We start from the raw sequence: 25,125 nt of genomic DNA on the forward strand, positions 1-25,125 counted from the left end.
GAGAGAGAGAGAGAAAGAGATAGAGAGATTCAATTACCCACAACCACAAGGCTCCAAGGGGGAAAAAAAAAAAAGAAAGAGACTGAGGGAACCCCACGTGGATGTGCACTGTAGGCATGCTGGGCATGCTCAGAGAGGATTAGTCAAAGTTCTAGAAACTTTGGCATAAGTGTTCCGTGCCAGGCTCCAGCCGATGATGTCGCCCATATGTGAGGGCTGCCATCCTGCTTGCCCTCAAAGAAAATAAAGCACAGATCATACAGCTGGGTGAAACAGCCTTTGTCTTTTCCGTGGGTGTCTGCCTCCTCTTCATTCATCTTCAGGAAAAGTTTTAAAAATATTTGACAATTAAATGATATTGCTCTCCTCTCAGAGCAGGATAGAAAAGGTCATCTGAGAGGCTTTCATTGCCCAACTGCTGAGCACACGCAACTCATGAAGAAGTTTTTGTGGCCAGGAAGCTGCAACTAGACAGGGAGTAAGGAAGGGTTCAATTCCAGCTGCAGCCTATTACAAGGATACACCTAGCCCTTGAATAACTTGTTGCTGGCAAAAGATAAAATTAATGCTCAGTACACAAAGTTTCTATTTTAGTTGGGAGTACATAAAGTGAAACCAATGTGTGAGGAGATGCAAATTACAGCCAAAGAAGTTGGCACATTTCAGTTTCATTTACCTCAGTGATCAGTTTCATTTTGGGTTTTCAGCTTCACTGCACAAGATGCCTGCGATGAAACTTAAGATTTAGGACTCTCCTCCATCAAACGGATTTGCATGAACTCGTCTACATACAGATGACACAACACGTAGTACAAATCCATCAAAACAGAATTTAAAACAATCTAAACTAGGATATTGTGCACAAGTTAAATCATCACGTTTTAAAGCAAAATAATTTCTCATCTTACTTTCACACCAAATTGTAACTGGGTCGAATTTGCTGGCAGTTTGACACCATCATCTTCGGGGGCCTCAACTGCTGCTAAGGAAATCACTGTGCCAGCTGGCACTTCTCCCAAATGTAGGACTTCCCTCCTGCTGGCAGACTAACATTCATGTGTGTCCAGGGCAACCCAGGACACCAATTTAGCAAACTTTACTAAGGACACTGACTTAGCAAATTTTACTTGGGTGTCCCTCCCAGGGCAGTCAACTCATAAAAATCTATTAAATGACTGCCTGCCAGATTTTTACAATTATTTTGATTTGTTTTTTTAATCTATTTTTACATGTTTTACCATTGTCATTTTTTAACCAGACATATTTTGTTTTCTTTTGGTTGGTTTTGGTTTGGGTTTTTTTACACTGACAGTTGACAACACTGGTCCCTGGCAGCTCTACAGCAGGGTTTCCCAAACTATTACTACTAATAATTTGTATAGCACAACTAGACATATGCACAGCTATACAAGTGCACATCAGAGACTGTCACTGCTCAACAGAGCTTGCAATCAAGACAGATAGGACAAGAGAGACTTTTATCATGACTAATTCAGTCCTTGTTGATGGAGGAGGTTTTTTAAATTGCTTCTCACAGAAGGGCATCTTTGAAACCAATTTGTATTACATTCCCAAAATTAAAGACAAAAATATTTGGAAAAACATTCATAGGTATACAGAAACAGTCCTCCTGCACTGTACAGAACACAAAGATAGCTGAGATGCACATTTCCCAAAACCAAGACTTCCCTCAAAAGAATAAGCAAGAAAACTAAGTATAATCCTGGGAGAAGCAGCAGCTAAAGCAGCAGAAAAGGTTGTATCCAGCCATCAGAAGCATAATCTGTGCAGGGATAATTCCAGAATCAGATAATTTTCTGGTTCCCTATAATTCTCTTTTCCTGTTATCACTATTATGGAAATTTACTCTATTTTTCCTTTTTTTTAACCACTTTGGGGCCGATGCAATACCGTGCACTGCGGCTAATGCACGTTTAACATGTGATTGGACGTGCGTCCATAACTCCCGATTCAATACGGGGATTAGTGTGTCCAAAATGCGCGTCCAAACCACTGCATAGCTAGTAGCGCTCATCCGACGTAAATTCCATGTAGATGAGGCTATCAGCTAATACCTGCGATGAAAAACATGTCCTGTGCAGCCAATGCGTCCATTGCAATGCGGCAAATTTTACACCACACTCAAGGATTCATTGATAAAAACAGAAAATCTTGCTTTCTGTGATTCCTCCTCCTATTAGTATTGTCACAAAAGCAGATTCTGGTAATACAAAAATAAAAATGTCTCGGGTAAAAAAAAAAAAAAAATCCTGAACGCCCAATATAAATGCACAAGATACACAGTCCAGGCCGGGTATCTTGTGCATATATATTGTGCCAACCGCGGGAGAAAACAGACGCTCATTTTGAGTGTCCGTTTTCCCAGCCTGCACTGACAGCCACCTCTCCTGTGCACCAGATGCTAAGGAGGCGCTAGGGTCGCACAATTTTCCCTAGCACCTCCTTTTTAGCGCAACCCCTCATTTAAATATTATATCACGCTCCCAGGAGAAGTGGCTGGGCGCACGCTAGGAAAATGGGCACTCAACGTTAAGCGCTCGTTTTCTACGCACAAATATTGCATCGGCCCCTTTGAGAGTAATTTTCAATGGGACTTGTGTGGGTAAAATTATGTTTATGCGCAGACATGGCCTTTTACAAAATTAGCCGCTCGATATACGGGTAGACTTAGACGTATGTGTCATGTCTGCACTTAATTTTCCCAGGCTGAGCAGAGAGCACTGGCGTGCGGTGACATTTATAGCAGGGAATTCAGTCTCACCTTCCCCCACCCCGAGTAACCAGCTGTCTTGCTTGTTCAGTTCTCTGGCCCCTCCAATAGCCCCTCCCCCCAGGTCTCGTGCAGTCTCACTCCCTTATCCCCTTATCCCCAAAACACAGAAGATATTTGGGACCCATATGGCATTAGGCCCGTTTTAACAGGTACTGGGTGTGGGCTTAGCCCTCAGAAGGGCATGAATAAGGAATTACAATATAGTAAACCTCCCATATCAAAATAGTGTTAGGCAACACTGCAAATATTACACCAGGCCCTAAACACCAATACACCTTCTATTAGGAAAACAGAACATGTCAGGCTGCCTAAAAATATCTATAATATAAAAATAAATGTATCTAAAAAAATTGTAGAAAAGCTTTTAAAACTACATAAATCCCTTCTTCAGATGTCAGATCAGAGACATTCACAAGACAGGTCCTACATTTTCTCAATAGCTCACATACAGTATTTTTGGATAATACTTAAACACTGGCCAATAAAAGTTATCACAGCTTGCCAAGACTACAGTTTACACCAAGAAACAAATCTGCCATATCAAAACAACACTAACTCCCAGGACTCAGTTACCAGCATACCAGGAAAGAGCAGCACTGCAAATATTACAACAGGTCCTAGAAAACCAATACACCTCCTATTGAAAACAAGACAAGCCAGGCTGCTAAAGACCCCTCCCTACTCAGACACCACTCACTAGCAGAATCCTTCCTCTTGGTCACACTGGAAGACCGATCAACAATAAAATCAAGAAATATAAAACATCAATCATAAAACTAAAACTATACTAATAAAAAGAATAAATGGTGGTCATGTGATGTGATAAGCCAGGGTGGAGCTTCCCTTGAGGCTCCAGGTGCCCCACTCTCATCATCCACAAAAATCAGCTATTTATAAAATCGGCTCTCCATGAAGTACCCACTAAATCAGTTTGGTGCATATGTCCATCATGAATTATATGCAACGATCCTCACAAATAATGGTCACTAAAAGCAGAAAAATAAAGAGAAAGAAAAGAAACTCAGGGGCCGGACCCTAAAATGGCAGCTGGGAATGAGACGCAAAGCGATATAATGCATCTGTCACTGTTGCTGAAATCAAAGCAGCAGTGCTAGTGGCGCTGGACGAGACGTTGGTGGGGATCTCCTTCAGTTATCAGAGGTAACAGCTGTGCTTACCGAGCTTGGCCCGCAACTAGACCAAGAAGAAGGCCGCATCTCCATCCTGGAGGACAACTCCCTGACCATCACGGCAAAGATGGCGGCACAGGAGAAAACCCTGACCTAGTGCATCGATAAACTTGATGGCCTGGAGAACCGGGCCCGCAGGTCTAACTTGCACTTTGTGGGACTCCCGGAATCTATAGAGGACAGAAACTTGGGAGAGTTTCTAGCATCTTGGCTCCCAACAGCGCTCGATTTGCTGGACTTAATAGAGAAGCTATATATAGAATGGGCCCATCACATCAGGGTCAGGAAGGAATCAGACACAAGGCCTCATGTTGTAATTGCAAAGATCCTAAATTTCAGCCACAAACAAGCAATCTGGCAAGCATACGGAAGTACTTTACAACTCCCAGCAGATCTGCATTTTTCAGGATTATTCAACCCGTGTTTCAGTGCTCCAACGCAGTTTTTCGCCAATCTGTTCCTCTTTATTCAGGAAACAGATCAAATTCTCGCTGCAGTATCCGGCCAGACTTAAGGACTGGCATGAGAGTCATATAGAAGTTTTTGATTCGCCAGCGTTGGCACAAACATTTGTGGAAGCCCTATCTAAATGAGCCATGGCATACTGCTTAAGTTTGTGACCTGCATCCTGTAGTTTCTACAGCACAGAGCTGGAATTTGACCATGGTAAGAACTGGAGCAGTTGTCCTGGCTTTTTCTCCTCGTTCTTTCCCTCTAACTTTTGCTTCACGCTGAGCCATGGGGAACCTCAACTCAGCGGATGGGGACTTGTGTCCGAGAGATCTTTGTTTGTGCGACTCTCATCAAGCTACATTTTTGTGGACTGACCCAACCGGAGTGGGTTTCAGGGTTTTTTTTTTAAGTGAACCATAGACTGGGGACTTTTCCTTATTCTCTTTTTTGCTCTCACCAAATTTAGCAGCATTGGTGTCACGCAACCTTTCGTTTTTTCCTTTTTGTCTTACATAGAGAGCTGTATATTCCCAAGCCATATTTGAGTGTGTGGCATCAAAGCATGACTCCTTTTCCCTCGTTTTATGAGGGGAGAACTCTAGACTGGGAGTATGGGAGATAGAGGGGTAAGGAGCTGGGAGGAAGGTTGGGAAGGGTTACAGGGCTTAATGTGTTTGTTCTTCAGGCATCTTATTCCTGGGGAAGGGGATTGGGGTGGTTTGGGGAGCGATAACATTTGGGAGGCTGCACGGTGCAATATTTTCTTGTTAAGCGGCCTGTGTGCTCGATCTATGCATTTGAGGTTTCGTTTTAGGCACTGGGAGGCTAGGCTGGGTATCTCCCATTGTAATTGTGAATCACATAATCAGCTTTGGGTATTCCATAGCTGTGGGGAGACATGAACAAACTAATTTCCTGGAATGTTAATGGTTTGGGCTCTCACATAAAGAGGAAAAAGATTCTACAACATTTGAAGAGATCCCATGCCTGTTTACAAGAAACACATCAATCTGATGTAGAGAGTGGGAAGCTCAAAAGGGAGTGGGTGGGCTTCTGCGTTTTTTTTGACAGCATAGGGTAAAAAAGCGGGGGTTGCTATTTTGATCAGTAAAACAACTAATCTCAAGGTCCTTAAGGCCATTTCAGACTCAGGAGGTAGATTTATTGTTCCCTGTACGTACCTGGATCAGTCCAGACAGTGGGTTATATCCCCCGACCAGCAGATGGAGTCAGAACAGAGTTTGAGAGTGTCAGCATAAAGAGTAGTGCACCCTCTGCTGGAGCTCAGTATTCTTCTGACTCCAGCAGATGTGAGCAGGGGGATCCACTAGCTCCCCCAGATTGACAGGGTTTCTTCATTTTTGGTTCTTTCTTTCTTTTTCTCCACAGTATTTCCCTGTCTTATGTTTCTCTTCATTTTGGATCCTTAAAATTAAAAAAAAAAAAAAAGACTTTTCAATTTTTGAGGAGGCGTGTGTCTGTGGCTCTGCCTTCTCTATTCTGTACTCCTTTCCTCTTCCGTTGGGGTAAGTGGAAGTTTTTTTTTAGTTTCTTTCTCCACAGGTTTGCTTCTTTTTGGTGGTGCCCCGTGGATGCCGGTGGTTCCGGCCGCTCCATGCGTCGTTTGTGGGTCCCGCGATTCGCAAGCTCCGCCCGTGGGTGTGTGCTCAACTGAAACGGGGGTTTTCCCCCGCAGTTCCTGGACCCCTTCGGCGGGTTGTTAGGGCCATTTCAGGCCCCCCCCGCGGCACTAGCTCGTTTTTGGCCCCCCCCCCCCCGAGGCTTTTTTCCCGGTGCTGACATGCGGTCCTCGAGGTGTGAGGCCTGCGGCGAACCGGGGAATCAATTTCTGAGGGAGGGGCTTTGTGAGCGGTGCTTCCCCGACGGGGAAGGCACCCTGCAGTCCTCCGGTGCGATTTCGGACCTGCCTCCTCCTCAGCCCGGGCCGGCCACGACGCCGCCTTTGGCGGGAACGGTGGCCATTTTAGGGGGACAGCGTGAGATGGACTCGCTCCCAGATGCAGACAGGATTGGTTGCACTGGCTCTCAACAGGCTTTGCCCCCGGCGGGGGGTTTGCCCGACCGGTGCTCCCAGGACGGTCCCCCCCCAGGGATTCCAATCAGCTCTCCATTTTTCTCACCTGATTTTATTCTGGCAATGCACATGGCCTATTTGCAGGGTATGGGAGCGCAGGCGTCGAATCCCCTGGGGGCCCCTCCCCCCAAGGTTCCTAAACTTGCTGTTGGTCTCACCGCCTCGCCCGTTACGCCTGGATCCCTGCCGGGTCCCTCTCCCGTGCCACCCCGGCGTACCACGGGGGCGGCTTCGCCGGTGAGAGACGACTCCCCGGAACCCCCGGAGGCACATCCGGATGGACATACGGAGGGGGACGACCCTCGAGCCCTACGGATTTTTCAAAAAGAAGAGCTGGATGAACTCATCCACCATATTATTCAGGAGCTGGACCTCGACCCACCTCCAGATCCGCCGATCCCTGTGGCTCCTGCCGTCGCCACCTCTTCTCGCAAAGGGGATCCAGTACTTGCCGCCCTCCGTCCTAGGGCAAGGGCTTTCCCTATCCATGAGTCCTTCCTACAGCTTCTCACTAGGGAGTGGGACACTCCCGAGGCATCCTTGAAAGTCACACGCGCCATGGAAAAGCTATACCCGCTCCCTGAGGATTTTTTGGATCTTATCAAGGTGCCCAAGGTGGATTCAGCGGTGTCGGCAGTGACCAAGAGGACGACCATCCCGGTCACGGGTGGAATGGCCCTGCGGGATATGCAGGACCGTAAACTAGAAACCTTCCTCAAGAGGGTCTTCGAAGTCTCCGCCCTAGGTATGCGGGCCGTGATGTGCAGTTCGCTCCCGCAAAGGGCCAGCTTACTCTGGGTATAGCAGCTTCTCACCTCTCAGGAGTTGCCCCCCCGAAGAGGCCGCCCAGGCGGACCGTCTGGAATCTGCCATAGCATACGGGGCGGACGCCTTGTAAGATCTCTTTCGCGTAATGGCGCGGTCCATGGTTTCGGTTGTAGCAGCCCGACGGCTCTTGTGGCTTCGCAACTGGGCGGCGGATGCTTCCTCCAAGTTGAGCCTTGGCTCCCTCCCCTTTCGGGGGAAGTTTTTATTTGGAGAGGACCTGGATCAGATCATCAAGTCACTGGGGGAAAATTCGGTCCATCGGATGCCGGAGGATAGACAGCGTTCCTTCAGGTCATTTTCTTCCGGTAGCACCAGGGCCAGGGCACAGCGACGTTATAGGTCTTACCGGCAGTCCGGTTCCCGGACACAGCCGACAAGATCCCAGCCTTGGTCTCGTTCCTTTCGTGGGCGGAGGCCTGCGAGAGAGGGTCCAGGGCAGGGAAATCCGCCCACAAAGTCCTCCCAATGATGCCAAAGGAGCCCACTTCTCACCTCCCCGGATCGGAGGCCGCCTTATGGACTTCTACGAGGAGTGGGCAGTTATCTCCACGGACCAGTGGGTGCTGGACACCATAAGAGACGGTTACGCCTTGGAGTTTGTCCGCCCCCCGAGGGACTGGTTCATCTTCTCCCCCTGCGGTTCGGATCTCAAGAGGATAGCGGTTCAACAAACACTAGACCGACTGCAGGAAATAGGGGCCATCATTCCCGTCCCCTTCGACGAGGTGGGCTTGGGCCACTATTCCATTTACTTCATCGTTCCCAAAAAGGACGGTTCCTTTCGGCCCATCCTGGACTTGAAGGAGGTAAACAAGGCCCTCAGGGTCAGCCGGTTCCGCATGGAGACTCTTCGATCAGTGATTGCCGCAGTGCATGAGGGAGAATTCCTCGCTTCACTGGATCTCTCGGAAGCATACTTGCACATTCCCATCCTGCCGGCTCACTGGCGGTATCTTTGCTTCAAGAATCTCGGTCAACACTTTCAGTTCAAGGTGCCTCCCTTCGGTTTGGCGACCGCACCTCGGACCTTCACAAAGATCATGGTAGTGGTGGCGGCGGCCCTCCGCAAGGAGGGTATCCTAGTACATCCGTACCTAGACGACTGGCTGATTCGAGCAAAGTCCTTCTCACATGGTCAGACCTCAGTGGCCAGAGTAGTACAATTCCTACGCTCTCTGGGCTGGGTGGTGAACCTTCCAAAAAGAGTTCCCTTGTGCCCTCGCAACACCTGGATTTCTTAGGAGCGAGCTTCGATACCCGGCGGGGTATGGTGTTCCTGCGCCAGGACAAGGCGCAAGCCCTGAGGGAGCACGTGTCTCGGTTTTCGGCTTTGGAAGAACCAACCGCCTGGAATTATCTGCAGCTCCTGGGAGTAATGGCCTCCACCATCGACATGGTACCCTGGGCGTTTGCACACCTGCGTCCACTGCAGGCATCCCTGCTATCCCGTTGGAAACCAGTCTCCCAGGAGTATCAGGTGATCCTGCCGCTTCCACCATTAGCCAGGAAAAGCCTGGATTGGTGGCTTGTCCCCTCGCATCTGGCTCGGGGAGTCTTGCTCGAGGTTCCCAATTGGGTGGTGGTGACCACCAATGCCAGCCTCGCGGGATGGGGCGCCGTCTGCGAAAGAAGCGCCACGCAGGGGACTTGGACGCCAGAGGAGGCAAAGTGGCCGATCAATCGCCTGGAAACGAGAGCCGTGCGTTTCGCTCTCCAACGTTTTCTTCCCCTGGTGCGACACAGAGAGGTGAGGATCCTCTCGGACAACGCCACCACGGTGGCCTACATCAATCGTCAAGGGGGGACAAGCAAGCATGTCCCCCTCGAGTCAACTCCCCTGATGGAGTGGGCGGAGAGCAATCTCGCCCGGATAGCGGCCTCCCACATCGCCGGGGTGGACAACGTTCAGGCGGACTTCCTGAGTCGTCAACAGCTAGACCCCGGGCGAGTGGGCTCTCTCCGAGGCAATGCATCTCATCGTCCGTCGTTGGGGGACTCCACGCCTCGATCTAATGGCGACCTTTCTCAACGCCAAGGCTCCACGCTTCTTCAGCCGCAGAAGAGAGCGCGGCGCGGAGGGGGTGGATGCCCTCACCCTTCCGTGGCCGTCGGATCAACTGCTCTATGTGTTTCCTCCTTGGCCTCTGGTCGGCAAGGTTCTCCGCAGGTTGGAACATCATCGAGGGACTGTAATTCTCGTCGCCCCGGAATGGCCCCGTCGGCCATGGTTCGCAGATCTACTTCAGATGATGGTGGACGGCCCACTTCGCCTGTCCCATCTTCCTCATCTTCTGCGTCAGGGGCCATTATTTTTCGAGCAGGCAGAACTCTTCTGTCTTGCGGCCTGGCTTTTGAACGGCGCCGTCTCCGCCACAGAGGCTACCCGGAGACAGTGATCTCAACGATGCTTCGTTCCCGCAAGCCTTCGACCTCCGTCGCTTACGTTCGAGTTTGGAAGGTCTTCGAAGCCTGGTGCTCCGACCGCGGGGTCCAAACCATGGAGGCAACTGTCCCGCTGATCCTTCATTTCCTACAGGATGGTCTGGATAAGGGTCTCGCCTATAATTCGCTCTGGGTTCAGGTGGCGGCCTTGAATGTCTTGGTACAGAAGGACTGCTCTCTACCCCTTCAGCCGGATATCACACGTTTTCTGAAGTGTGCCAAACACTTACGGCCACCGGTCAGGGATCCTTTCCCTTCTTGGAGCCTCAACTTGGTGCTGCGAACGCTGTCGGGCCCTCCTTTTGAACCCCTGAGGGGGTCCTCCCTCAAGGACCTGACCCTCAAGACGGTTTTCCTGGTAGCCATCTCTTCTGCTCGCCGGATCTCAGAGCTCCAAGCCTTGTCCTGCCGGGACCCTTATCTGCGTTTCTCCGACTCCGGGGTTTCCCTTCGTACGGTGCCATCCTTCCTACCAAAGGTGGTCTCGGCCTTCCACGTCAATCAAACAGTGGAGCTTCCAGCGTTCGCTTCAGAGGAACCCCGGTCTCTCCGGCTCCTGGACGTCAAGCATGTGCTGCTCCGTTACCTGGAGGTTACCAATGACTTCCGGGTATCCGATCATTTGTTTGTCCTCTGGTCAGGACCTAGGAGAGGTTCTCAGGCATTCAAGACGACTATTGCGCGCTGGATAAAGGACGCCATCTCATCGGCTTACATTGCGGCGGGGTGGGTGCCGCCTCGCAGCGTGTCGGCTCATTCCACGCGATCCCAAGCGGCGTCCTGGGCGGAATCTCGCTCCATTTCCTCCCAGGAAATCTGCCGTGCGGCGACGTGGAAGTCGTTGCACACTTTTTCCAGACATTACAGACTACACCTGGCGCCTCAGTGCACGGGTTCTTTTGGCGATCAAGTTCTCCGAGCAGGTCTCTCAGGACCCCACCCGGTTTAGGGAAGCTTGGGTACATCCCACTGTCTGGACTGATCCAGGTACGTACAGGGAAAAGAAAATTATTCCTTCCCTGCTAATTTTCGTTCCTGTAGTACCATGGATCAGTCCAGATGCCCGCCTCTAGGGGTTTCATTAGGTCCTGCTCGGATTCTTCCAGGTAACTTTCATTCTGTTTGTCTCTGATTATTGTTACTGTTCACAGCTCCTCACAAGTTGACTGTTGGTGGTCCCGTTGACCGTTTGTTTACTTATATCTTTCTCTGTTCCTTTTTGGGGATGGATCTGGATCCAAAATGTTGTGTTTTGCTTTTGGGCTTTGCTATACGTAATACTGAGCTCCAGCAGAGGGTGCACTACTCTATATGCTAACACTCTCAAACTCTGTTCTGACTCCATCTGCTGGTCGGGGGATATAACCCACTGTCTGGACTGATCCATGGTACTACAGGAACGAAAATTAGCAGGTAAGGAATAATTTTCTTTTCTTCTTGGAGATTGGAATGTAATGGAGATCACGATCTGCAACATTTATGCCCCAAACAAATATTTGCATGTTTTTTTTGTTAATATCTTGAACACACTGTTGACTCATATACAAGGTATGGTGTTTTTGGTGGGGGATTTTAACTGTCTGCATGATCCTTCCATTGATAATTGCCCACCAAATGTGAAAAAAGGGGGGTTTCAAAGAGAGAGGAGTGGCTTTTTTATGTCATCCTTTAGATTTATTGGATGTATGGAGATCTCTACATCCCGGGAAGAGGGACTACACACACATTTCTGGATCCCACGTGTCCCTCTCTCATACAGATTATATATTCATTTCTCAATCCCATTTTCACTCAGTTTCTAGGGCGCACATAGAACCTCAGGCAATTTCTGATCATTCGCCAGTCTCAATAGCTGTTACCTTTGATGCTGGTAGCCTGGGGGAGAGAATTTGGCACATCCCTAATTATTTAAAAGAGGGTGCAGACTTTCAAAAACTTCTCAGGGAAAAGTGGCTGGGTTTTGCAACTCATAACCAACAACATGCTGATACTCCCCAATTATTCTGGGAAACTGGCAAGGTGGTACTCCGGGGTGGAATTATTTATTTAATTTCTAGAAACAAATGTCTGAATGGGAGCATCTTACAGTTGGAAGCCCAATTTAAATCGGCTAAGAAGGATTTGGCTAGAGACATTTCTGAGGGCATAGAGCTGCCTATCATAATATTCTAAGTAGGCTTAATGCTCTCCTTCAAGCACGAGCTCAGTACTCCCTGCAAATAGCAGATCATAATTATTTCTTCTCCATTTGGATTCTAAACTTGTTCCTCCCCATTTACGCTCTCACATGCTTTTTCGTACATGCCGGAAAACTTGGCTACAGGATGCAGAATAGCTCAGCGCCCAGGCAGGCTAACATCCCTATTCATCATGGTTGACAATGGAATATTCCAGCCAGGCATGGGGAAATGGTCTTTAACAGGTGGCACAGGCGGGGGGTCTCTCTTACATTTATCAACTTTTTGAGGCATTGTAAGGACTTTTTTTTTTAGTTTTCAGGATCTACAAGAACAGTTTTCCCTGCCACAAGCTGATTTTTTTGCTTTTCTGCAGATATGACATTTTGTCCATAGTAGGATTTCCTCCTTTCAAGAAACTGCTTCCTCTAAAAAGATACGGGAGACCATACAATTGGGGAAAAAGCAACATCCTTCAGTATCCCTTTTTGTTAGGACACTGATCTCCTTGGAAGGGACAGACTCACTCCAGAGTTTATACAGGAAGTAGATGGATTGGTCTTCCTTCCATCTTTCTTTTTCTGATTTCAAGGTCAGCTTTCTCAGTATAAATGGCATTACAGATAATGTACTCTTGCGGGAGACTCAACATTAATTTTTGTGGCAGATTTATATTACTTCCTATAAAAGCATGAGCATGTCCATGGTATGTTCAAAATGTCAAGGAGGTGTTGGCACCTACTATCACCGTTTTTGGGAAAGTCCAGTAATCTTAACATTTTGGGAAAGTGTCAGTCAAAAATGCTCAGTTTCTTAAAGAGAAGGTTACCATGCGAACCAAATCTTTGGCTATTTGGGTCTCCGACCATCTCAATAATTGGTCTAAGAGATGAGACACTTGCCTTCCTTAAAAAAAACCCAGGTTAGTGGGCAAGGTGATGCTTGCAGGTTGGGTGGAGCAACAAGGTCCTAATTGGTTTAAGAAAAGGGTACCCATGAATATGTGTCTGCCCAAGCAAGCTCTTCTAAAAGATGAGCCAGCATACTAAGAATTTGGTCTGTTTTTTTAGACTATATTGCCCCCATGATGGGGAATGCTATTGGTTTTTTGTAATCTTAGTTATTTCTCCCTCTGGGGCTAAACTTATGATGTAACCGTTCATTTTGCGGGGATTGGAGTGTTAAGAACATAAGAAATTGCCATACTGGGTCAGACCAAGGGTCCATCAAGCCCCGCATCCTGTTTCCAACAATGGTCAATCCAGGCTACAAGTACCTGGCAAGTACCCAAACACTAAGTATATCCCATGCTACTGATGCTAGTAATAGCAGTGGCTATTTTCTAAGTCAACTTGATTAATAGCAGGTAATGGACTTCTCCTCCAAGAACTTATCCAAATATTTTTTAAACCCAGCTACACTAACTGCACTAACCACATCCCCTGGCAACAAATTCCAGAGTTTAATTGTAGGTTGAGTGAAAAATAATTTTCTCCAATTAGTTTTAAATGTGCTACATGCTAACTTCATGGAGTGCCCCCTATTCCTTCTATTATCCAAAAGAGTAAATAACCGAAACATTTACCCATTCTAGACCTCTCATGATTTTAAAGACCCCTATCATATCCCCCCTCAGCCGTCTCTTCTCCAAGCTGAACAGCCCTAATCTCTTTAGTCTTTCCTCATAGGGGAGCAGTTCCATCATAAGAACATAAGAAATTGCCATGCTGGGTCAGACCAAGGGTCCATCAAGCCCAGCATCCTGTTTCCAACATAGGCCAAACCAGGGCAGAAGAACCTGGCATCATTTTGGTCGCCCTTCTCTGTACCTTCTCCACCACAACTATTTCTTTTTTTGAGATGCAGCAACCAGAATTGTACACAGTATTCAAGGTGCGGTCTCACCATGGAGCGATACAGAGGCATTATGACATTTTCTGTTTTATTCACCATTCCCTTCCTAATAATTTTTAACATTCAGTTTGCTTTTTTGACTGCTGCAGCACACTGAGCTGACAATTTTAAAGTATTATCCACTATGACGCCTAGATCTCTTTCCTGGGTGGTAGCTCCTAATATGGAACCTAACATCGTGTAACTATAGCATGGATTTGTAACTATAGCATGGGGGAGGGTCTCTTGGTTAGGGTCACATGTCTATCTGTTGTTATAATTGCCTGGGTTAATCGTGTTACTGTTTTTGAAAATTTCAATAAAATCAGTTCTGAAAAAAAATAAAAAAATATTTCGGGACAACTGATGAATAGAACATTCAATAATTTAAACTTCATAAAAATGTTTATAAATTTCCCAAAACACCAATATAATATTTCAAAAGAGAAGACGCATCAAACATCCAATAATGAAATTTACAAGAATTTTAAAAATGTCCTGCTCGCCATACACGGGATTTTTTCATTCCCAGTCACCCTGACATTGTCATGGATTGGGGAAAGGGGGCCACACAAACTTTATTCTTTCTCATACGTGCACGCTTGCATGATTTCACTCACACTCACTCTCTGTCTCATACTCACACTAATGCTCACACAGTGATTCCCCTTCCCCAGCTCCCAAATACATGCTCCCAAGCTCCTCTCCCCACCCAGTCCCCAGCAGTCTTATTCCCTAGCCCCCTCTCTCCACCTAGATCCCACAGTACCCAGCAGTCTTGCTCCCCAGTCTCCTCTCCTCACCCAGCCCCCAGCAGTCTTGTTCTTCAGCCCCTCCCCCCCAAGACCCCCCCCCCCCCCAGTCTTGCTCCCCAGTCCTATATCCCCACCAACCACCCAGTAGTCAGGTTCCCTCCTGCCAGTCCCCAACAGTCTTGCTCCCCAGTCCCACCCATTCTCCAGTTGTCTTGTTCTCCAGCCTCCCCTCCCCTCCTCCCTCACCGTCACTCACAGATCACGGAATTTTTCTCAGCTCAAAACACCAGCACTGAAATCCTAGAAGAAACAGCCGCACAACATTTACTTATTCTCCTGTTGCCTGACCTTGGATCCCCATGTGCATAGAAGCTAGCTCAAAATTTGAGGATGTCCCATCCCACACCCCCTGCCAGCCTGTTTTGCATGTGGGATAGAAGGAGGGACCGGTGGTGTACTGAGGGGGGCAGGGGCAGAGGTCTGCCCTGGGTGGACAGCTAAGAGGGTGTCAGCAGGGAGGCCCCACCTCATCCATACCAATAGAACTCTATATGCCAGGGGCCAAAAAGAAGAAACTGACTGCTGGCGGAAAGCAGGACCATCCTTGGGAGGTGGGGGCGATATAGACACTGTTCCCGCTAAACTGCGCGCGTGCACTGCCACATAACTTTTAACCTCCCTCCTCACCGCCCCCCCCCCCCCCACCTCCCCAAGCGCAGGAAGTTCATCAGGGCCGACCCCACCACAGCCGGAAGAAAAACAAGAGACCTCCAAACCTCCAGGTGCTCCTTCGCCTTCCTGCCTAACCGGCCCTGGAAGAAAAACATTGCCAGAGCCTCGCGGGCAGGAAGAAAGAGAAGCAGGGTCTGTGGCAGAACTCCCGTGGATCCCATCTCACAGCAGCTCCAAAAGAGGAGGCTGGGTAGCAGGGTTGCTGTGGATCTCATCTTGCAGCGACCCGAGAAGATCAGAGCTGTCGTGGAGCCCATCCAGCGGTGACCCATGTTGAAAAGGAAAGTATATGTGTGTGAGAGAGTGAGTTGAGCGTGTGTGGAAGTGAGGCTGTATGTTGTGAGAGACAGCATGTGAGAGCCTCTATGTGAGTGCGACAGACAGTATGTGTGTTTGTGTGAGATAGCATGTGAGAGTGAGAGCCTGTGTGTATGTGTAAGCTGGGTATGTGAGAAAGCATGTAAGCAAGACAGACAGCATGTGAGAATGAGATGCGGAGTGTGTGCGCAGTGGAAGGGGTTCCAGCTGCCTTAGGTGATGATGACATCACGTGATCTCTCTTCTCTCTCTCTCTCTACTCAACACATACTGCAAACGACCCAAGCTTCTCAAATGCATTACATGCAAAAAACCAAGATGCTCCCAGCTCTATTACTTACCCACGCCACATCTTGTCCCTCCTGCGCTCCCTTCAAATCTGTCACTCTTACCAGCTACTCTACCGCCCACCTACTTCCAGTGCCCTAGGTGCTTCTGCCAGCCCTGTGTGTGTGAGGGAGGAAGGGAAGAAGACAGGAGGAGAGAGAAGAAACAGAAAAAAAAAAAGAGAGAGACTATGTAAAAGTAAAAGACCAAGAAAGAGAACATAAAAATAAAAAGCCTGGGACCAACCTATTAGAAAAATAAGATCAGACAGCAGACGTAAAAAAAACATTTTTACATTTTTTGTGATTGGCATATATAGTGTTCTTTTGGGCTTTCCACTTTATTTTTGTCTGCATATTTCTGTTTCTAATTTGTAGTCCCTTATTCTGTATTAGGTAAGGGTCTGTCTATGTTCTGCATGTGTAACCGAGGTGCAGTACTTCTGCTGTCATGTAGTTTTTCTGTAGGGCTTTGTAGCAGTACGGCTTGTTCTGTTAACCCCAGTAGGTAGTGCATTAGTGTCCTAGGGCATGGTATAATATTTACATTGCTGCCATGTCATAGATAAGGTTGCTGCTGTTTCAGTCCTGAGACAGGACTGGTATGGTATGGCATGGCAAGGGTCTAGGTGGGGGGTTTTTGCTTGTTTTGCAAGAGTTTGTGTTCTCAAAGGGTATGGCAGTGAAGGGTTTGCAGTTACTGAGATGAGTGTGAGAGTGTGTGTGGAAAAGGAAGGGAACCGAGTGTGCATGTGCATGAGAGTCTGGGAAGTGAATGAGAGACATGAGGGTAAATGTGTGTGTGTGTGAGCATGTATGCATGAGTATGAGAGTGAATATGCAAGTATGTTGGTGTGTGTGTGTGTGTGGGTGTGTGTGGGTGTGGGTGTATGTGTGAATGGGATTATGCCTGTGCTGTGTGTTTGAAGAACTTGTGTGCTGCCCCATTAATCCAAGACAAGCTTAGGGTGACTGGAAACTAAAAGATTTCAGGTATGGAGAATGGGTAATTTTTCTGTCCTTATTAGTTTTAATTACTGGGGGGGGGGGGGTCTGATGTGTCTGCCATTTGGGAATATTTTATTGCTGTTTAAAAAAAAATGTTAAATTTTGTATCAGCTTTTAATTATTGGATGTTATTCTATTCATCAGTTTGTTGAAAATGTTCTTATTAGTATGATTTTACTAAGTTTGAGTGAGGGGATCCAGAGGAGATAGAGAAGGAGTAAACCAGGAGGGTAGTGGGGGGGGGGGGGGGGGGAGGGGGTGCCAAAGGTAGCATCCGCCCCAGGTGCCACATACTTTAGGTATGCCACTGGGCAGGACCTTCTTCCAGCCCAAGCAAAGTCCCGCCTTCTACCTCATGCAGTGCTGCTGCTTCAGTCACTTGCCTGCATCCAGTCCCCTTGATTTAGTCCCACCCATGAGGCCCCAACCTGCTTTGCCCGAACCTTCTTTTTATTGGCTCCCTCTGAGGCGCAGGCTGCTGTTTCTATTGGCCGCACAGAGACGCAGCTGGAAAAAAAAAAAAAAGGTCCAGGGCCGGGGATCCCTGAATCCTTTGAAGGCCCTGACTGCACGCCACTGACGGAAGGCATTCTCCCAGGGGCGCGGCTGGGGAGAGGGGTGGACTTTGGAATTTACAGAAAGTTGTGTGCAAAAATTCCCCCCAAAAACAGTTCTGCCCACAATTTAGCAGGTGAAACTGCGCGCAAGCAGTTTCAGTGGGATAACTTCCAAAAAGGAAAGCATGTGCACACGTTCCCCTTAAAAACTGGTATAACTTATGTGCACATTTGCTGTCTAATTTATGAGGATGGTTACAAAATTACCTCCTTTATAGATTTCATTTTGTACCTGTGTTGCCAAAGCAATCAATAACATTTCCCCAAATCTGACTACTGCTACAAATCATACACCTTCAGCAAGTTCAGTTAATGCCGCCACATGAAAGATGATTCTTTGCAATATTCATCAAAACTTAAAGCCTTTAAATGGATTTTACTCTGTGGATTTATTCCTGCACCAAAAAAAATGACCCGCCTCTGCTGTTTGCATGCGTCACAGAACTGGTCATGGTACATGGGGCGAGACTACGGGACCAATAAATAACAAGCCGGGCAGTTCTGAAGAGGCCAGGCCCTGGTGAGAATCGGCGATCTCAAGCTTCTGCTAGCGACTGCACCACCCTGGAAAAACCTAAAGTTCCATCCATTTTAAAATCCCGACGATCCGGGTAACAGGAAATTGAACAGAAATCACGACTGCATTTAGTAGCTGTGTGGCACGTAAGCAGTGCAGCCATCCGTCCCAACATAATGGCAGTTAATATCTGTAAAGGCGATGGTATGGGTTTTTGGTTTTGTTTTGTTTTTTTAACTTGTACAGTGCACAAAAAAATAAAAATGCACAGAACTGTATTTTCTGTTCCGTGCAGGTACTTGTAGGTATAATGATATTTATGCTTAAAGGAATTCTATATATTTTTTTTTAATTGTGCAAAAATAACTAATAATACCCGCTGCATAAAAACGACAAGAAAGATCTTGGACTGGCAGATGTGCTGTGGACTCTCTTCCTGCACTGGCTGCGCAATCCCACAGCGAGACAAGAAGCAAGCTGTAGAGGACGCTTCATGAGCCCGGGCAAGGTCCAGTGCAGTCGCTGTGCCAATGTCAGCGCGGGGTCAGGTCAGGGAAAGAGCACTTCACTATGGGTGTAGGTAAATAGGAGGAAATGCCGTGAATGAGCTTTTGGCACTCTTTTAAACACACAGAAAGGATGTCTTACCCTTTACATTTCCTCCTTTTTGATTTTGTGGTTTCTCCCTCAACATTACTTAAATGTATGAGTTTACAGTCAAGAGGTTAACCAGCATCCCGTGCAAAAACTGAAATTGGTGTGCCCTGCTCCCCTTAGCAGCAGCTCTTACCCAGTCATCGCTCCTTTAGCAGTGACAGTGGCTCCGGCACAGGATACCAATCTCAATCTCCTACTTACAGACATCGTAGGGAAGGGTACTTAGGGGGGGGAGGGGGCAGTGTCACCCCCCCTTTAAGCACGACACCCGTCGCACATCCCAAAAGCCAATCCTGTTTACAGTGATCCATTTACAGATTAAAAATCTGCAAAGCCGCCAACACAAAACAGAGCAGTACCCACACTTACTGTATATTCGAACATTACCTACAGTTTTATAGATATTCTCCTCTAATCAGGCCCGGATTTAGGCATAGGCAACATAGGCAATTGCCTAGGGTGCCAGATTTTGAAGGCACCAGGCCAAAGAGGAGTGCAACTGTGCCAAGGAGGAGCCTGCTCCAGCAATCCACCTGACAGGAATGCAGCTCTGGCACTCAGGGACTCTGGAAGGTGTGGGGGAGGGGGGAGGAGTGATGTCTACCATGTTCCGATCCTCGGGTCTCCAACACTGCCTACGGGCACCAAACTCTTAAAGCCGGCTCTGCCGCTGATGCTTGAAAGGTTTCAGATACTTGAAAGGTTTTAAATGATCCATGGTCGTCAACAAACCTTTTCCATTGGAAACAATTTAGTAGAACACTAAGGGGTCACGATTTGAAACGCCAGGAAGGAAGGCTTAGAACAATGTCAGGAAATATTTCTTCACCGAGAGGGTGGTGGGTGCCTGGAATGCCCTTCCGGAGGAAGTGGTGAAGACTAAAGCTGCGAAGGATTTCAAAGGGGCATGGGATAAACACTGTGGATCCCTAAAAGGCTAGAGGATGGGAATAAATAAAAAAAAAGCTTAACCGGCACGGAGCGGCAGTTACTACCCGTAAGAGAAACATGGGGGTAACCTGCACAGAGCGGCAGTTACTACCCTTAAGAGAAACATGGGGGTAACCTGCCCAGAGCGGCAGTTACTACAATAAGAAACTTGCTGGGCAGACTGGATGGACCATTTTGGCCTTTTTCTGCCGTCATTACAATCAGACCGATACAGTACAGACGCGTAAGAAAAAGTGCGGCAGTGCCAGGTGCCTGCGCATTTGACGCGCGCACATTTTGGTTCACAAGCCGCTCGATTTAGTATTCAAATTAGACACAAATCCAAGTGGCGGCAAACGAGCATCCAAAGCGCACCTATGAAGCGGTAGGCGTTCGCAATCCATTTTACTGTATAGAGCGGTATACAGTGCCTATACAGTATCCATGGTGCGCTGGTACCTGTCATTTCAAATGTCATTCCACCAGATAAGTGGATGGTTCTTTTCTACAGACCCCGCATGGACATCGGGGCCGCAGGAGGAAGGCGTCCCTATAGGCATCCTCTGGCCCTCCCCCCCCCGAGACTCAGGATGTCTAGCAGATGCCGGAAGGCATCAGTAGAGGCGTCCATGTCTCCGCTGGACGCCTAGCAGACGCCGGAAAGCGTCCATAGAGGCGTCCATGTCTCCGCTGGACCCCCGGAGCCTCAGGACGCCTAGCAGATGCCGGAGGAAGGCCTGGCGCGGCTCCCATCTGTCCGGCGTCCGTAGAGGCGTCCATGTCCGGACCCTCAGAGACGCCCAAAGATGGATGGTACAGTTGAACACATTCCTCCTCCGGTCTTGCTGCTGGGTTCTCCTTGCTGCTGGGCTCCCCTGTTGGCCTCTCCAATCTGCCTTGTAGAATTCGCTTGCCGAGCATTTCGAGCATTTCTTATTCTGCTTCTCAACTGAATGAAAAAGATCGCCAGAGCCAATATATGCATGCTGTCCATGACGCTGTCCGGTCCGAAGCTGACTGAATACCACACTAACGCAGGGACAGGGTAGGCGGTAAATATTGAGATTAAAGACGCGGTAAATAAACTGGTTAAAAACGCGATAATTTGGGCGCACGTTACTGTATTGGGGGGAATAGCTAATCCGATCATTAACATATGATATACATGCGGCGGGTGGAAATGGATATGTGTCTTTTTCGGCAAGCGCTAAGGACGCGTAAAAGCCGATACTGAATTGCGGGTCCGCCTTACGCGCTCAAAACGTGCGTCCAAAGCGGGTTAAAAAACGGGCAACTGCGGCCGCGCTTTACTGTATCGGTCTGAATGTTACTATGACCTCCAAAATGCTCTCCCGTAATTCATAGATACAGTTGTTATCTATTTTGCTCGATAGACTCAATCCCACCTGCCATTTCATGCAACCCCTACTGGAATAATCCTACAGAGATGCTTAAGAAACTAAGCTGATATACAACACATATCCTATCAACTATTTCTTTTTTCCCTGTCATTTCAGACACAAAATTCAGACTTATTCTCAAAGGACGTAACAGTGTAAGTGTCTTTGGCCCCCACCCAATGCATTTTTCTCAAACTTTTTCACGCTAGGAACTGATAAACCAGGGTGTGAATTTCTCGGTTGTCGGCTTGGGAATGGCAATCAGAAACTGAAAAACTGGAAAGTGACTTGCAGGGGCAATGCAAGTGGATGGTGGCTTTAGGCGGGACATGCTTTTCTCTGCTTGTGCTGCTCCCACCTCCTCCTGTGGCTGCTCACCCGTAGGTTACGAAATGCAGGCGAGAAGTGCTTACAGCCAGCTCCTTGCAGCCCACTTGTGCTTTAGCACAGTACAACGGGGGCAGGAGAGAAAGAAGGGGAGTGCAGAGGCAGGAAGAGAGTGGGGGGGGGGGGGGGGGGGGGCCTTGCAAAATTCTGGGGAGAAGAAGCCAAGGTTCAGCACACAGGACAGAGGAAGAGGGGCAAAAGCAGAACTGAGGTAGGTAAGAGAGAAGAGGGGGAGAGAGACGAAGAGAAGGAAAAATGTAAGACAAAGAAAGTAGAGCAGGGACAAGTGAGTGTACCAGAAATGGCCACTTTATATGCATACAGATGCTACCAATAGGTCCTTTCCCATCGCTTTGCTGTTTGGGTGGCACCTACCCATACAAAGGCAGCAATTCCTGGCACACTCGTGTCTCATAAAACACCCTCTGGAAATGCTTCTCCTCTGCCCCACTTCCCCGCAACCGCTAATCTCGTGTTGCGCAGGTCTGACTCAGCTGCTGTGCCACCGAACCAACAGGCACAGCAGCCGAGCAGGGACCTTCCAGGGTTTAAAAAGTTTTCAGAGTAAGGTCTGCAAAATGAAGGTGACACTCCTACCAGTCTAATTGCCTCTTCTGCAGTGTATTACACTAATGAAAAGGATAAAAGCACCATCTTGCTGTATAGACACCATTTACTTCCTTACTTTGCATTATCAACAATTCCCTTCATAAGCATCAGGAGGCAAGAGGCGAGATCCTTATCCATTCTGGAGAAGCATGGGTAAGGATCTATGTTTTACTTTCCCCCCCCCCCCCCCCCCCCCTTTCCATTTTCCTGGCTTTCTTTTTTTTTTTTTCCCAACACTGTCCTTTATGACTTCTTTTCTGGGCCTAATAGAGCCATATTATCAATCCCCAATCACCTACTTTATAAGAATGTGAGGAGAGAAGGGGAAAGGGAGGGCAGAGCGAGAGAGGGAGAGGGAGAGCATAGCGCTCATGTACAGCATCTGGGGATGCTGTGTCCTTAAAAACCCATCCCCTCACCCCATGGCTATTGGGACATGAACTGAGAACGGTCAGAAAACCTCTAATGCCAGTGAATCTACCTAGCAGGCTCCTTCCAGAACCTCTGGCTGCAGGGAGACGGCATCGCTACTCCTTCATCTTCTTGGCAGGGACTGTAAACTGAGAGGTTCATGTTCAATCACTGTCCGGATAGCAAAGTTAGCCAGATGGACTTATCCGGCTAACTTTGGAAGTATATTCAGTAGTGCAGGTGCACCACTGAATAAGGCCGGCTAACTTCAGGGCAGCTCTTTGGTCCGACCAGACTTAGCTGCCTCTGGTAGTCAGCTAACTCTGAATATTGGAGTTAGCTGGATAACTTAAGTGGCTAACAACTCCTCACAGTTACACTCCCGGAATGCCACTGGCTAACTTAGAGTTTAGCTGAATAAGTTCCCAAATCTTCATTGAGATAGATAACTTCTGAGTTACCTGCTAAATGCTTTTGAATATGGACCTCTGAGTTTCCCCGACATGACTTGCCCAAGAGCTGGAACGGGCTCAAAATTTCCAGACTGCAAAGATCAGGAGGTGCAACAGGGGCATGGGACACCAAGCAGACACTGAATGATGGTTTTAAAAACTAAACAGTTCTGATGACATAAAATGAAGATCACAGATCTTAATTACACCCCCCCCCCCCCCCCCGCCCCCCAGCATGCTAGCAATTCCATGCCAGACTCAGCAGCCACAGGGGCAGCTATGACTTCAGCCCACTCCCCCTGCTCCACCCCGGAGCCTCAGATAACTGCTCAGCCTCCGTAACGCTGACCACAGGCTGCAAAGCCTCTGAATAAAAAGTGCATTCCATAAAGCCCTTAAAACGTCTTTCTTTAAGAGCGCATATGATGACTTAATAAACACCAGCACAGGTTCCTTAACATTCCTCCAACAAGAGTTTTCCCCGAGGAGATTTAGTCTCCTATTTGTGTTTTAATTAGTGGTTGTTATTGCCAATTTGGATATTATGAATGTTTTTATGTAACCCTCCCCGAACTTTGGAGGGTGCAAGATATAAATAATTTTAAATAAAATCATTTTACATAAATAAAAAGAATGCCAAAAACAAAAAGTGTTTGCTCCATCTTTGCAGCCTTTGATCAAGACTGGCAAAAAAATAAAATAAAATTGGTTGTATTCATTCTAGCACTGTGTACCCAATCAATGCTCTGTAAAAATACCTGCAAGAGGACTGCTTTAAAAAGTTTATTGCAGAGGAGGTCATGTGATGCAGTAAGCGCGTGAGAACGTGTTCCTTTGTCGCTCCGGGGCCCCACTCCCTATATCGGACCGCATCAACTCTAAGTGCTCACTAATGGAGAGAAAATAAATGCGATAGGGACAAAAACAGTCCATAAAGATTAGGGTAAGCCAGCAACCCTCTGTCACTGCAGGCCATGGAGGGCGAATCTGCAGATGTTGCGGCAGCGATTATAGCAGCAATCTAGGCAAAATTCACATGCGCTTTGAAGAGTTACACAATTTACTGGCGGACAATACTAAACAAATTATTGATGTTGAGACGCATCTTACCAGGGTAAATGAACACGTGCATCTCCTGGAACAGGATATGGCAGCAGCAAAAGCGGCAGCATCCCGCACAGAGGCAAAGTTAGAGGACCTCGAGACTTGCTCAAGGAGAGGTCATTTAAGGCTCATAGGCTTGCTGGAGAGTATTGCAGAGCGGGACTTTTACGAATCGGGACTGCCAAGGGCCCTTTAACTCACGGATACAATCGAGGTCGTACAAATCAAGCGGGCGCATCGTTGGGGCATTCGGAGTAGTGGCTAAGAGAGAACGAGGCCGGTACTTGCAAAATTTCTGAATTTTCGCTGGAAAGAGGATGTTTTACGGCAGTATCGACAAAAGATTATTCGGCAGCAAAAGCCTTTCAGTCAATTTGTTTCAGGCTCGTGCTCCATCGAGTTAGGTTTTTGTTTTTTTTTAACGTGTGAATTTTATTAAATTCCAGAAAACACAAATACAGTTGCATCACCTTGATTATACTTAAACAGCATTACGATTTAACATAATACATGCATCGGCAAGCCCAACCTATCATCAAGTTAGTTTTATTCTTCAGTTCCTGACAAAATTGAAAGTGACCTTTTAAATCAGGAACATAGGTGCATGCTTTCCTCAAAAATAAATTGCTCGATTTGGAAAGCTTCTCACAGCTACATTGGATAAACATGTGAGCAGAGCCAGCGATGTGGAGAGGGCAGCGGTGAATTAGAGCTTAGCGCTTGAGTGTGATCTAAAGAAGGAACAAATAATGAATGCTAAGACTTGCGAACCGAAAGAAAACAAATGATGAGATGCAGTACGCAACTTGTCTGATACTATAAGAGTGTAGAAATGTTTATACTCTATGGAGAAGCTGGGGGAGTGTAGGGAGTGGGGCCTTTATGCAAAGGGTACACATGGCCAATTGCTCATGTTTGAGCAAATGTTTTACGTTAGCAATTTGTTTGAGAGGGAGGGGGAAAAGGGGGTAAGGGTCTGTGGGACAGGGGATGAAAGGGGAGCAATTACAGTGCAAGACAATGGAGAAAG

At 47.7% G+C, this 25,125-nt stretch overlaps 1 protein-coding gene across 8 annotated transcripts in view; it reads right to left on the bottom strand.

Moving 5' to 3' along the window:
• Positions 1–25,125, bottom strand: part of IRF2 (interferon regulatory factor 2) — a 152,067-nt gene that overhangs the window by 91,388 nt on the left and 35,554 nt on the right. For 4 of the 8 annotated variants that reach the window (XM_029584673.1, XM_029584308.1, XM_029584385.1 and 1 more), the window contains exon 2: positions 677–784. The exons of the other annotated variants lie outside the window; for them this stretch is intronic. The gene's annotated coding sequence lies outside the window, so the exon portion shown is untranslated. The remainder of the gene's footprint in view (positions 1–676; positions 785–25,125) is intronic. 8 annotated transcript variants of the gene reach the window in all.

This window comes from Rhinatrema bivittatum, chromosome 1 (genome assembly GCF_901001135.1).
Source record: "Rhinatrema bivittatum chromosome 1, aRhiBiv1.1, whole genome shotgun sequence".
NCBI classification, from domain to species: domain Eukaryota; kingdom Metazoa; phylum Chordata; class Amphibia; order Gymnophiona; family Rhinatrematidae; genus Rhinatrema; species Rhinatrema bivittatum.